Genomic DNA, 12,516 nt, shown 5'->3' with positions numbered 1-12,516 from the left:
TCCTTATTATAACTCTATGAGACAGGTGTTGCTTCGTTTTATACATAAGGAAATTTGAGACTCTGAAACATATGAGAAATTCATTCAAAGTCACCTAGGTGGACAACCCAGTCTTCAAATTCAAGGCTATCTATCTTCTAAGATTATACTCTTAATCATTCCCCTATTATTAATTAGAGGATTAAGTAGGACTTATAATAGGAAAACAGTAAGGGTTAATTCTTCTCAAATAGTGAATATATGTATATTAGTTTTCCGCAACTGCCATAACAAAGTACTACAGATCAGTTGGCTTATACAACAGAAACCAATTTTCTCATAGTTCAGAAGCCTGGAAGTCCAAGATCAAAGTGTCAGCAGGTGTGGCTTATTCAGAGGGCTCTCTTTTTGGCTTGTATATGACATCTTTCTTACTGTGTTCTCATATGGTTCTTTCCTCTGGGTGTGCACATTCCTGGTACCTCTGTATGTAAAAGTTTCCTTTTCTTATAAAGACATCAGTCACATTGGATTAAGGCCAATCCTAATGGCCTCATTTTAACTTAATTACCTCTTAAAGGCCCTATCTCCAAATAAAGTCACATCTGAGGTATTGGGGGGGAACACAATGCAGTCCATAACAATATGACAAATTCTAGCATTCTTTGAAGAGAGCACCTACAATGAGCTGGAAATGTGTAAAGAATTTTACATTTAGTTTTTCACTTAATCTTCACAACAATCAGGTATGGTAGCTATTGATCACCCCAATTTATGAGTGAGAAAATGGAACTAAAGAAAGTTTAAATAGTATGTTCAATATCATACATCTGGTAGGTTGTGAAACAGGGATGTGAACTTAAATAAATCGTATCCCAAAGCTATTTCCTTATGCTGTTAGTGTGAAACCAAAAATTCCCATTTCATTTATATATATGTATATATATATATATATATATATATATATATATATATATATAGTGTTAGAGAAATTACAAAATTTAAATATTAGGATAAAACAGAACAGAAAAAGGAAAATATCTTGCTAAGGAGTTTGGATACTAGAACTAAAAAGATATTTGGGGATTGGGGAGAATGGGACTAGAAGCAAAGAACTTCTGGGATGGCACGTTAATAGGACGTTCTTACTTCACAATAAATCTCAGTATAATTTGAAATATGTTAAGGGTCCCACTAAAATAGGAGAAAATCAGTTATTCAATAACTAATTAAACATAGCAAGGCAGAAGTAAATTGTTCAGAGAAACTGTAGTCTTAGTGAATATCAGAACAGCTGGAAGGAGAATTTGGTAGAGGGAGGGCAATGACGCAAGACTTAACCTCAAGGCCAGACTGGCAATTGTTGATATTCGCAAGTGTGAGTATTTCCGATCTGCTTGGTGTGAGGTGCTGGATCCTGAACTGAGCAACCTAATTTATCACACATTTCCAACCCCTTAATCAAGTTATAGCACTATCCATTATTATTTGCCAGTTTAAGAGTTAGAATTTCGTTGAGAGAACACAGTTGGAAAACAGGTTCCACCTATATCCTTTCCGAAAAAAGTTTCAAGAGGATTAGGAATTATCTTTCCTTCCTAAATTTTCATCTGATTTTTTTCTACATCCTTCAGGAGGGGTACTGGTTGATAGTTGTCAGCTTTTTGTCATATGGCAGGAAATAGCAACCAGCGTTAAAATCTCTTATTCAGCCTACTCCAAGTGCACAGAGAAACCACAGGGTTAATTAAATAATGCCATACCTCTCATGACAAACAGGCAGAGGTCATTAGGATAGACCCAAACCATGCAAAGTATGGCTTAGCACACAATCAATGACAGAATTTCAAATAGAACTCATGTGTTCTTGGGCAAAACTCAAATATCTGTTATTAAACATGTAATTAAAATCAGCTCCTTGAGCCTCTTTAGCTTTACTTTGTTAAACATACTTTTTTTTTTTTAAGATTTTTATTTATTTATTTGACACAGAGAGAGAGAGTACAAGCAGGGGAGCCGCAGACAAAGCAAGAGGGAGAAACAGGCTCCCTGTAGAGCAGGGAGCCCAAGGCCATGCTTGATCCCAAGGTGAAGGCAGAGAGTTAACTGAGCCACACAGGTGCCCCTTTGTGCCTCTTTTAAAATAGATTTTCACATATCTATCCATCACATTGGATGTGGTAAAAGAAAGAGATTTAGTGTTGGGACAGGCTAAATTTCCTAGCTGGGGCACTAACAAGCCCTTTCAGCCTCTAAATCTTAATTTTTCCTTTATGTAAGCTATTTTAAGGAAAATGAGGTTGTATACGTAAAAGTGATTTGTAGAGTGCAAACCACTATACAAATATATTATTGCTATTATCATTATTCTTTTGCTTTAGTGAAACTGTTTATAGGAATTGACTTGAGTTGAATTTATTTTTCAATTATTAATATAAAAATCTTTTGCCTCTGTAGATTGACTGTTGCTGAAACTAAAGATGAGGTAGAGAGCTTGGTCTGAATAATCTTTAATCTTTCAAATCCAAAATTCTCTTTGTATGATTTATTTAGTCAAGGTTCACTGCATTCTTTTCCTAAATACTACAAAGCCTTATAGAAAAGTTAATTAAAAGGATACCTATGTGGGTACTGGCCAACAGAGATGAACTGGAGCCTACAATAGATACAGAAATCCTAAAAATTATCTACTAACTAAATATTCCTGGAGATCACATTTTTATTAATATTTCTGCTTATGTACACTGCACATATATCTGATTATAAAAATAAGGTGTGCTTATTATAAAAACATTAGAGGGGTATGTGGGTGGCTCAGTTGCTTAAGTGTCCAACTTTTGATTTCAGCTCAGGTCTTGATCTGTGTTATCAGTTCAAACCCCACATTGAGTTCCATGCTGGGCATGGATCCTACTTAGGAAAAAAAAAACAGCTTCAGAAAATTTACTCATATATTTCTAGTCCTTTTCAGAACTAAACATTTTTTAACTAAATATTTTCTTGTGAGCTTTTCCCACTTCATTAAATATTGTTCAGAAATACCATTTTGAGTGTCATATGGATATTTACAAAATATATTTAATCATTTTCATAATCTTAGTTATTTTATTTATTTCTAATTCAACACTATTATAAATATGGAAAGAATACTTTTATACTAAATCTTTGGCAAAGTTTCAGGATTTTTTTCATAATTGTGCTTTATATATTAAGAGTTTGCATAATATTAAATTCTTAGGAACTTCTCAATTGGATTTTTTTTAAGAGGGTATTACTATGTCAAAACAATATGTCTTCATACTTAGTTCTAGATTTTATTTATTTCATTTTTATTTATTTATCTGTTTTTAATTTAAGTTCATTCAATTAATTGACACAGTGTATTATTAGTTTCAGAGGTAGAGTTCAGTCATTCATCAGTCTTCTCTAACACCCAGTGCTCATTATATCAAGTGCCCTCTTTGATGGCCATCACCCAGTTACCCCATTCTCCCACCCCTCCAACAACCCTCTGTTTGTTTCCTATGATTAAGAGTCTCTTAAGGTTTGTCTCCTCTCTGGTTTCATCTAGTTTTGTTTTTCCCTCCCTTTCCCTCTGCTCCTCCCTTTCCTTTTGTTTCTTAAATTCCACATATAACTGAGATCATATGATAATTGTCTTTCTCTAATTGGCTTACTTCACTTAGCATAATACCCTCTAGTTCCATCCATGTCACTGCAAATGGCAAGATTTCAGTTAAATTTACATTTTATTTTTAAAAAGTTATACCAATTCATATCTTCATTAAGAGCTTAGGTCCCTGTGGAAAACTCAACAACGAACCTTTTTGTAAAGTGATATCCCATACCACCTGCACTGACATTTTTTGGTTAGATTTGTTTTGTGTTTGAAAACAATTCAGAAAGTTTTAAAATGATAAGAATTTAAGTCTAATCACTTTCCTGCAAAGCAGGAAAAAAATGACAAGGAAAAAACAACTTCAGTAAAGCTTCTGTTTTTCAGACTGATGGAAAAAAATATGTTTTAATAAAATTTTAAGGTTAGAAAGAAACTTATTAATTCATGTTTGATTTCTAAATTTAAAAAATAATAACAAACTTCTATTCAATTATATCAGCAAATAATTTTTACATGTTGTTATTTGGGGGAGAAATGTGAGAAAATAAGCACAAGGGGAGCATAAAAATTAGACAAAGAAATATCGACCTACAGAAGAATAATTTCATAAGAAAAAAACCAAGTCTTAAGAGAATTTTCTTGAAAACCACTTTAGATTTTTGTCACTATATACCAAATAGAGATGTGAATCCTTATAATTTGTTATATAAATTGAAACTAAGAGCAAGATGCAGACCCTCATCTAGATGATAAAAATACAAGGGTTGACAGTCTTTCTTGGATTGAAAATGACTTATGAGGGTTATGCATTTGTTTTCATGATGGCAATCACAGTATACTAAATTAATTTTTTATAATGGCTAACAGAGGGTTAAGATGTTAAGATTCTGTAAATATCCCTATTATTTATTAGCCCTGATAAAATTGGCACATTAGAGTTTTAGAAAATAAGCTAGGATGCAAGCAGGACTTTGCTTTATCATAAACAAAAGTACCAAAACAGAATTAGAAGAGTAGAAAGGAAATGAGTGACTTCCTGCCTGTCCAATTACAGGCTCTAAAACAAGAGAGAACCCTTTAAGTGGGTCCTGTCTGGCCATGCAGAATAAGCTTTCTATTTCAGTCACCTCCTTGGCTAGTTTGGCTGGCAAAACATTGTTGTTCTCTTAACCTTTGTAAAGCTAAGGAACTTTACAAGTTTGTTTTTTGTTTTTTTGTTTTTTGTGGGTTTTTTTTTTTTCTCCAGTAACAGCCAGAGTGATTTATGGCTTTTTCTAGCTCTCCTCCATTAGAAAAACAAATTTTATGTCCTAGCCTTATTCTTTCCTCCCCATTATTCCCACTCTTTATTGTCTTTAGCCATAATCCTTCTATAATGCAAATATTACTTTATTTTGCATATTTTCCACATGTATCTATGTTTAATGTGCTTTAATTACGGAAGCCAAATTTCTTGAATTTTCTAGGACAGTTGCTCTTTAAAATATTCTGTACCATCATTCTTACAAACAATCAAAACCATCTCATAACCCATACAATTCCTGAACAAATACCACTTTCTTACATGATGCCATTTTTAAATTTGAGTGGCAAAAACTATAGGAGAGGGAGATACACAATGGTTTATTTTTAAGAACAGAAACTCTGATTTCAGACACACCAGAGTCTGCTACTTATTCAGTGTGTGACCTTGGACAAGTTATTTAATTTATCTGTGTTTCAATTTTCTTATCTATAAAAGGAAGATGAAATTACTAACCTCAGGGCTCCTGGGTGGTTCAGTCAGTTAAGCATCCAACTCTTGATTTCTGCTCAGGTCATGATCTCAGGTTTGTAAGATAGAGCCCATGTCAGGCTCTGCCCTGGGCGTGGAACCTGCTTAAGATCCTTCTCTCCCTCTCCCTCTGCCTCTCAAATTAAAAAAAAAAAAAAAAAATTTACCATCCTCATAGGATGGTTGTGAAAATGAAGTGAACCAGCACACCACCTGGCACATAGGAAATCCTCCACATGTTAGCTATTATTAACTTTCAGCCTCAAAAGTCTCATATGAATATTGATAAAAATTAAAGAATTGTAAGAAAAAAATTAAATTTACCACTAAAGTAAAAGACCTTAACATGAAAACTACTAAAGTGCTATTTGTTATGGTTTGGACCTGGGGAAGTAGGTAACTGGGTATTTGTAGATTGATAATTAACTAGTCCTTTAGAAAGGATATCTTTGTAGAAACTGTTAAACTTGGCCTAGATTCAGCAGGAGAGGCCCAAAATGGTAAATCTTGGAAAATAGGCAATTAACTTAGTCAGATTATCTATTTAATAAATATCGTATCTAAAGTACCTAAAGTACTCATTAGGATATGAGTAAGAACTCATATCCTAATGACTACTTACTAGCAAAATAGGACAAAAGAAAATGTATCTATAGATCAATAATGGTCAAATATTAGGCTTAAAGATTTTCAACATGGAAACATTAGTTTTCCAAATAGAAAGAAAATGTTTAAACCAAGTCTCTTTGTCCAGACTCCAGGATGGAAGAGAGTTGTTACTGTTATTGTTTGCTTACTTATTCTTTGTTATTGTTTTGTGGCCTTTGTTTTTGTTTATATTTATCTCATTAACAACTTTTGAGATTGAAATTAACATTGGTACCCATTGATTATTGTAAAATCTTTCCTGATAATCCAAATGAAGTATTCAGAGACTTGCCAAGAAATGCTGGAAAAAAACTGGAAAGAATAAACAATTATTAAGCAAGCAGCATTCTTCAAACAAGTACAAGGGAGTAATGTTCCATCATCTCAACAGCTGATGATGAAAATGACAATGCAAATATTATAACTAATATATGTCTTGGATGAATTTTTTTTATTTCTCTTCATATAATTGTATACTTTTTGATGAAGGTTGTTCATTATTTGATGTATAATTAAATGTGATTTAAATTTTACACCACTGTAAGACTTTTGATTATTTTTCTTGAAAGAGTAATTCATGATAACTACCAATTCTTGCTTAAGTAAAAAAAAAAAAAAGTTTATAAATAAGAAAATAAGGCTTTCACAGAATATGTGCTCTGATTTGTAAATTTTTAAATGTGGTTACCATATTTATAATTTATTAACTCTTTACAGAGTTTTCACAGTTCAAAAAAGAAAGAAGACTGAAGGAATCAAAGGTGGTAGCTATGAAAGCATATATTTTCCAAAGACTTGAGAAGCAAAGGAGTTGATAGAGAAGGAGCCATATTCCCCTTATGCATATCAGACTTAATGAAGGCCTTGCCTTGGACAGTACAGGATGAAAAAAGAGGAAAAGTACTGAGAATAGATATGAGTCAGCTTTATAATCTGTAAAATGGCTTACAAACAGCAATTTTTGTCTATTTGGTTCATGGTTATATCTATGGTACTTAAAATATTTTCTGGCACGTGGTAGGTTTTTCAATAAATATTTGCTGAACAAAAATAATACTACATGATATTCATGCTTCATGCTAGAATTTCAAGCCTGAATTTGAAGGTGTGATTAAGCCATAAATGAGATAAAATGCTTCACTTATTCACGAATATGTTTTATGGTCCTATTGTGCACTAAGTAGAATGCTGTATGTTATAGGGGACAAAGAAACAAAGAAAAGAGTAATATTGACTTGAAAAGCTGCTAATAATTGAGTATAAAGGTGACAGACATGCAAACAATTATAAAACACTGTTATGAGGTTATGAGAGTAATGTGAATGGTATAATTTAGAGTCCTGTGTTTGCATTGAAAGAATAATCAATTATTTCTCCCAGGTGCCTCAATAAAGAGGTGTATGATTGAGAAGTTTGGTTTAAGTTCTTCTTGAATCTTTTTCTATATTTCTTCCTCAACACAGCCCTATGTCAATCACTTCTTTGAGGTCTTTCTTACCTCCATCACTGGATCATCTTCCTTTTTCCAACTCCTAGAGATTTAAGGAGCAAGTGGAATATGAGCAAGAATTAGTAGTTGTCATAAATTACTATTTCAGGAGGTTTGGTAGTAAAGGAAAAGAAGAAAGCAGAAAAAATGAAAACATAAAAAGGGAGGGGCGGTTGAGATAGGAATGAATTATATTTTGGGACAGAGAAATAAAAGCCAGGAACAAATGATTAAAGATTCAAGAGCAGTATAAGATAACCAATAAAACAAGGTCATAGTCTACAACAACTACTTCATAACCTTCCTACTTTTCCCAGCCTCTAGCTTCTCTCCCACTGCAACCGCAGCTGAAGGCTTTGTTCTGAATAGAGAAAATGGAAGCCATTAAATTAAAATGTTCTATTCCTCCTACCCTCACTCTTTAAGACAATAACAACATCAGAGAGATTTCTCCTACTAACAGCCCTTACCTCCCACCTTGTTCCCACCTTCTCCCATTTAACCACACTCTTCTACTTCTACCAAACTTCTCCTATCTTTCTCTTTGTTTATCAGGATGACAAATAAGAATCCCTGAGAGTCTCTCACCTTTACTACATGCAAAATTATGATAGTTTACCATGATTCTCCAAGCTATGTTTGATTTGGGGGACAAAAATATCCATGAGAAAAAGAAAAGTCCTACTCAATTATAAGTGAACATAACATATTTATTCATTCTACAGTAGGACTGGTGAATGTATGGTGAAGGAAAGATTTTCTTTCTTTTGCCATACCAGAGAGCATGCTTTATCAAATAGGAAGGAAGAATTAGAAGATTCTTACCTTGCAGTGTCATGATAGGCTTTATTTAGGTTCAGTTAGAATAACAATTTCCTTAGCATACTATTTTTTAAAAACATTTTAACTTCTCTACAAATCCTCAGCATATAATTTTTGAATCACTTAAACTGCTTTAAAAATCCCAGATTAAACTCCTTTAAAAATTCCTACTTTAGAGTTTTCGTGGTGTTTTGATTTTCAGATAAAAATAAACAGAAACCCAGTATTCTTTTCACTTTGGCATTTAGATTCTTTTAATACAATAAAAAAGCAGGCTTGCCTCCTGGGTGTAAGGAGAGCTTCTAGATGAAAGAGTCAATCAATCGGGAAGGGTATTTGTGGGTAAGAGTTGTGAAAAATTGCCAGCTTGACCTTGAAAATAATGAAAAATAATTGAGACTGGTAGCAATAAGCATTTATTTCCCACGTGCTGCAGTTTCTCTCACATTTTTAATTTGGTTTAAATTTCTGTCCTCTACCACCTACTCACATATATTCTGTGCACTATTAACATCATAATATATATTAACGAGCCCTCACAGCTGGTGAGAAGCTTCTTCTAGCAGGCTAATAACATCACTTTGACTCGATGCATAATGTAATCTAATAAAACTGTGTCATGTGCACTGAAAAGCAGTCAAAACAAAATAGTTCACCCATTGAAAGAGGCAGCAACTAGGAATACAGCTATACTAGCAAAATCATCCTGATTTATATAGTGCAGTGGAATTTGTGTCCTTGTATATATTTCTTTGAATCCACATATACACATTGTGGTGGGTAGATATAAAATGATAGAATCTCAAGGGTAGAAAACATATAAAAGTCCATCTACTATAATTAACTCTTGAATATTTAAATTATCTCAACAGCATTTGTTTCAAGTGGTCATCCAACATGTCTGAAACACTCTTTGCCTCCTCAACATCCTACCTTTAACTATCCCTAGCAATAGAAAGAAGGAATAAAATATCTCTAGAGAAGAGGTTTTAAACAATGGAACATCCTTGGAAACTTTTTTTTAAAGATTTTTATTTACTTATTTGAGAGAGAGGGAGAGCACACAAAGGTGGGGAGGGGTAAAAGGAGAGGAAGAGAAAGTCTCAAGCAAAGTTCATACTGAGTGTGGAGCCCCACACAGGGCTCAATCCCATAGCCCAGGAGATCACAACCTGAGCTGAAACCAAGAGTCAGACGCTTAAGTAACTGTAACACCAGGCACCCTGCCTAGGGAACTTTTATAAATCTCTAAGCTAAGGTTGTAGACCGAATCCACGAAATCAGAATCTCTGGACTTGGAACCCAGAAAACAGAAAACATTTTTTAACACTTCAAGTTGATCCCAAATCCATCTAAGATTGATAATCATCTCTCTAGAGGCAACACATCTGAAAATAATAAATTGTTTTTATAGGAAGCCAAAATTAGTCACTCAGCAACTTTGACCTACTGGTCTGAAAAGAAGTTTTCTTGGGAATTCTCAGCTGAAGATGGGGGGAAAATTCTTTTCTTGGCAGATAAAATATTAAATAATAGTTTTTTTTAATAAAGCCTGAGTAAAAGTTTCAGAACTATAAGTGACAGGCATCATATATAAGGGTCATTTATTTTTTAATCCTTGAAGGAAATATACCTTTCTTTAAACTTTTGCACATTTGAGCAGTAAACCCTGTCGTAAGAGGATTAGACAGAGAAAGTTTCATGTAGAATCTGTCTCTATGGACTTGATCCTGTTACTGCTTCTCTACCTATGAGATGCCTGCCCATCTCTTTCTCAGGTGAGATAATGTTTTCTTTTAGGACACTGAATGATGGGCTCCCTCTATACTTTAGTAGAGATATCGCAAAGTATCAATCCTCCAAAAATCCTCAGGACATAGAGTAAGATATTGAGACTGTAAAACATCTCAAGATAATGTTCCCTTCCTTTTTTGCTTTATATATATGTGTGTGTGTGTGTGTGTGTGTGTGTGTGTGTGTGTGTGTGTGTGTATCTGGATCATATTCTAGTGTCCAATTATCAAGTCCATCCATTCTCAGAAGAAGAAACCATTGCCAAATACCTTATGTTCTATCTAAAGCTAGATGGGTAGTCTAAGTGTAGTAATCACCCTTACACATGAAAGACTTTAGAAATATTTAATAACAGTTATCAATTCTCCAATGTCTTTCTTCTCTAGGTTGAATATATCCTCAAATTCTTCAACTATTCCTCATTAAACATGGCTTTATTTTCTCTCAATATCTTGATTTCATTCCTCCTATTGCTCAGCAGATACCTAGAGTCCTCTTAATTATCGTTCCCAGAAATATGAAGGTTACCTTCTTGGTTCTAGATACAATAAAATAGAAGTCCTCTTAATTGAAACATTGGTCAATATTTGGAAAAAATGTACCATAAGGAAGAACTGTTAAGTTAGTGATAATCCACTACTACATGATGATATGCTGTTGCTGAAATTTATAGTCTCAGGTCTAAGCAATTAAAAAATGGAGTTGCCATTAACTGGGCAGAACATAGGAAGGTGAAAGTTTTGGAAGGACTTGGTTTTGGACCAATTAATATTTTGGTGCCTATTAGTTGGTAACTGGATATTTAAGTCAGGTATTCATGGGAGAGGTCTGAGCTAAAAGTATTAGAAAGATATAAATTTGTGACTCATCAGCGTTGAGATGGTACTTATAGGGATGATTTTGGATGAGACCACCAAGGGAATGAGTATAGATAAAAAACAAAATGGGTGCAAAGATTGAGTCCCAGAGCATCCGAACATTTAGAAACAATAACCAGAGATAAGAATTGAAAGCAATCAATAAACATAGGGGTGCATAAATCTTTCTGAAGTGGCATTTTCCTTTTCTTTGGGTAAATATAATTCAAAAATATATACATATGCCTATGTTTAATCCAGCATTATTTACAAGAGCCAGCATATGGAAGCAACATATCTGTCTATTAATAGATGAATGGATAAAGATGTTTTACACACACACACACACACACACACACTAGAATATTAGCCATTAAAGAATGAGATCTTTCCATTTGAAAGAACATAGTGGACTTAGAGGGATTAATACTAAGTGAAATAAGTCAAAGACAAATACCATATGATTTCACTCATGTGGAATTTAAGAAACAAAACAAATAAAAAAGAGACAAAAAGCAGATTCTTTTTTTTTTTAAGATTTTATGTATTATTGGAGTGAGAGAGAGCACAAGCAGGGTGAAGGGGAGAGGAATAAGCAGACTCCTCACTGAGCCAGGACCCCAATGTGGGACTCCATCCCAGGACTCTGGGATCATGACCTGAGCCAAAGGCAGATACTTAACCAACTGAGTCACCCAGGTGCCCCAAAAAACAGATTCTTAAATACAGAGAACGAAATGGTGGTTGCTGGAGGAGAGGTGGGTGGGGAGATAGGTGAAATAGACAAAGGGGATTAAGAAGTACAAACTCCCAATTATAAAATAAATAAGTCAGGGTGCCTGGGTGGCTCAGTGGGTTAAACCTCTGCCTTCGGCTCAGGTCATGATCTTAGGGTCCTGGGATCGAGCCCCGCATCGGGCTCTCTGCTCAGCAGGGTGCCTGCTTCCTCCTCTCTCTCTCTCCCCCTGCCTCTCTGCCTACTTGTGATCTCTGTTAAATAAATAAATAAAATCTTAAAAAAAAAATAAAATAAATAAGTCATGGAAATGAAAAGTAGTATGGGGAATATAGTAAAAAAGATTATAATGACATTGTTTGGTGACAGATAGTGACTACACTTATCATGATGATCACTGAGTAATGTACAGAATTATTGAATCATTATGTTGTACACCTGAAACTACTATAACACTATATGTTAATTATACTTCAATTAAAAAAAAACTTAAAGGAGCAGTCAGTGAGATAGTTGAAAAACCAATACTGTGTGTTCTGCATACCAAGTGAAGGAAGGGAATGTTCAACTGTATCAAATATTGCTGAAAGTCTAATAAAATGAGACTTGAGGTCCTGGGTGATATTGATAGGAGTGATTATGGTGGAGTGGCAAGAATAAAAGCTTAAGCTTATTTAGATCAGATTCAAGAAAGAATGGTAGTAGAGGAGTTGAATATCAATTGTACAAATACATTTTTCTTTTGGTTCTTTTATAAAGGGAAGAAGAGAAATGGAATGTAGATAGAAGGGAAGTGAG

Source organism: Lutra lutra, chromosome 1, assembly GCF_902655055.1.
Source record: "Lutra lutra chromosome 1, mLutLut1.2, whole genome shotgun sequence".
NCBI classification, from domain to species: Eukaryota; Metazoa; Chordata; class Mammalia; order Carnivora; family Mustelidae; genus Lutra; species Lutra lutra.
Note: the sequence above shows the minus strand (reverse complement) of the source record.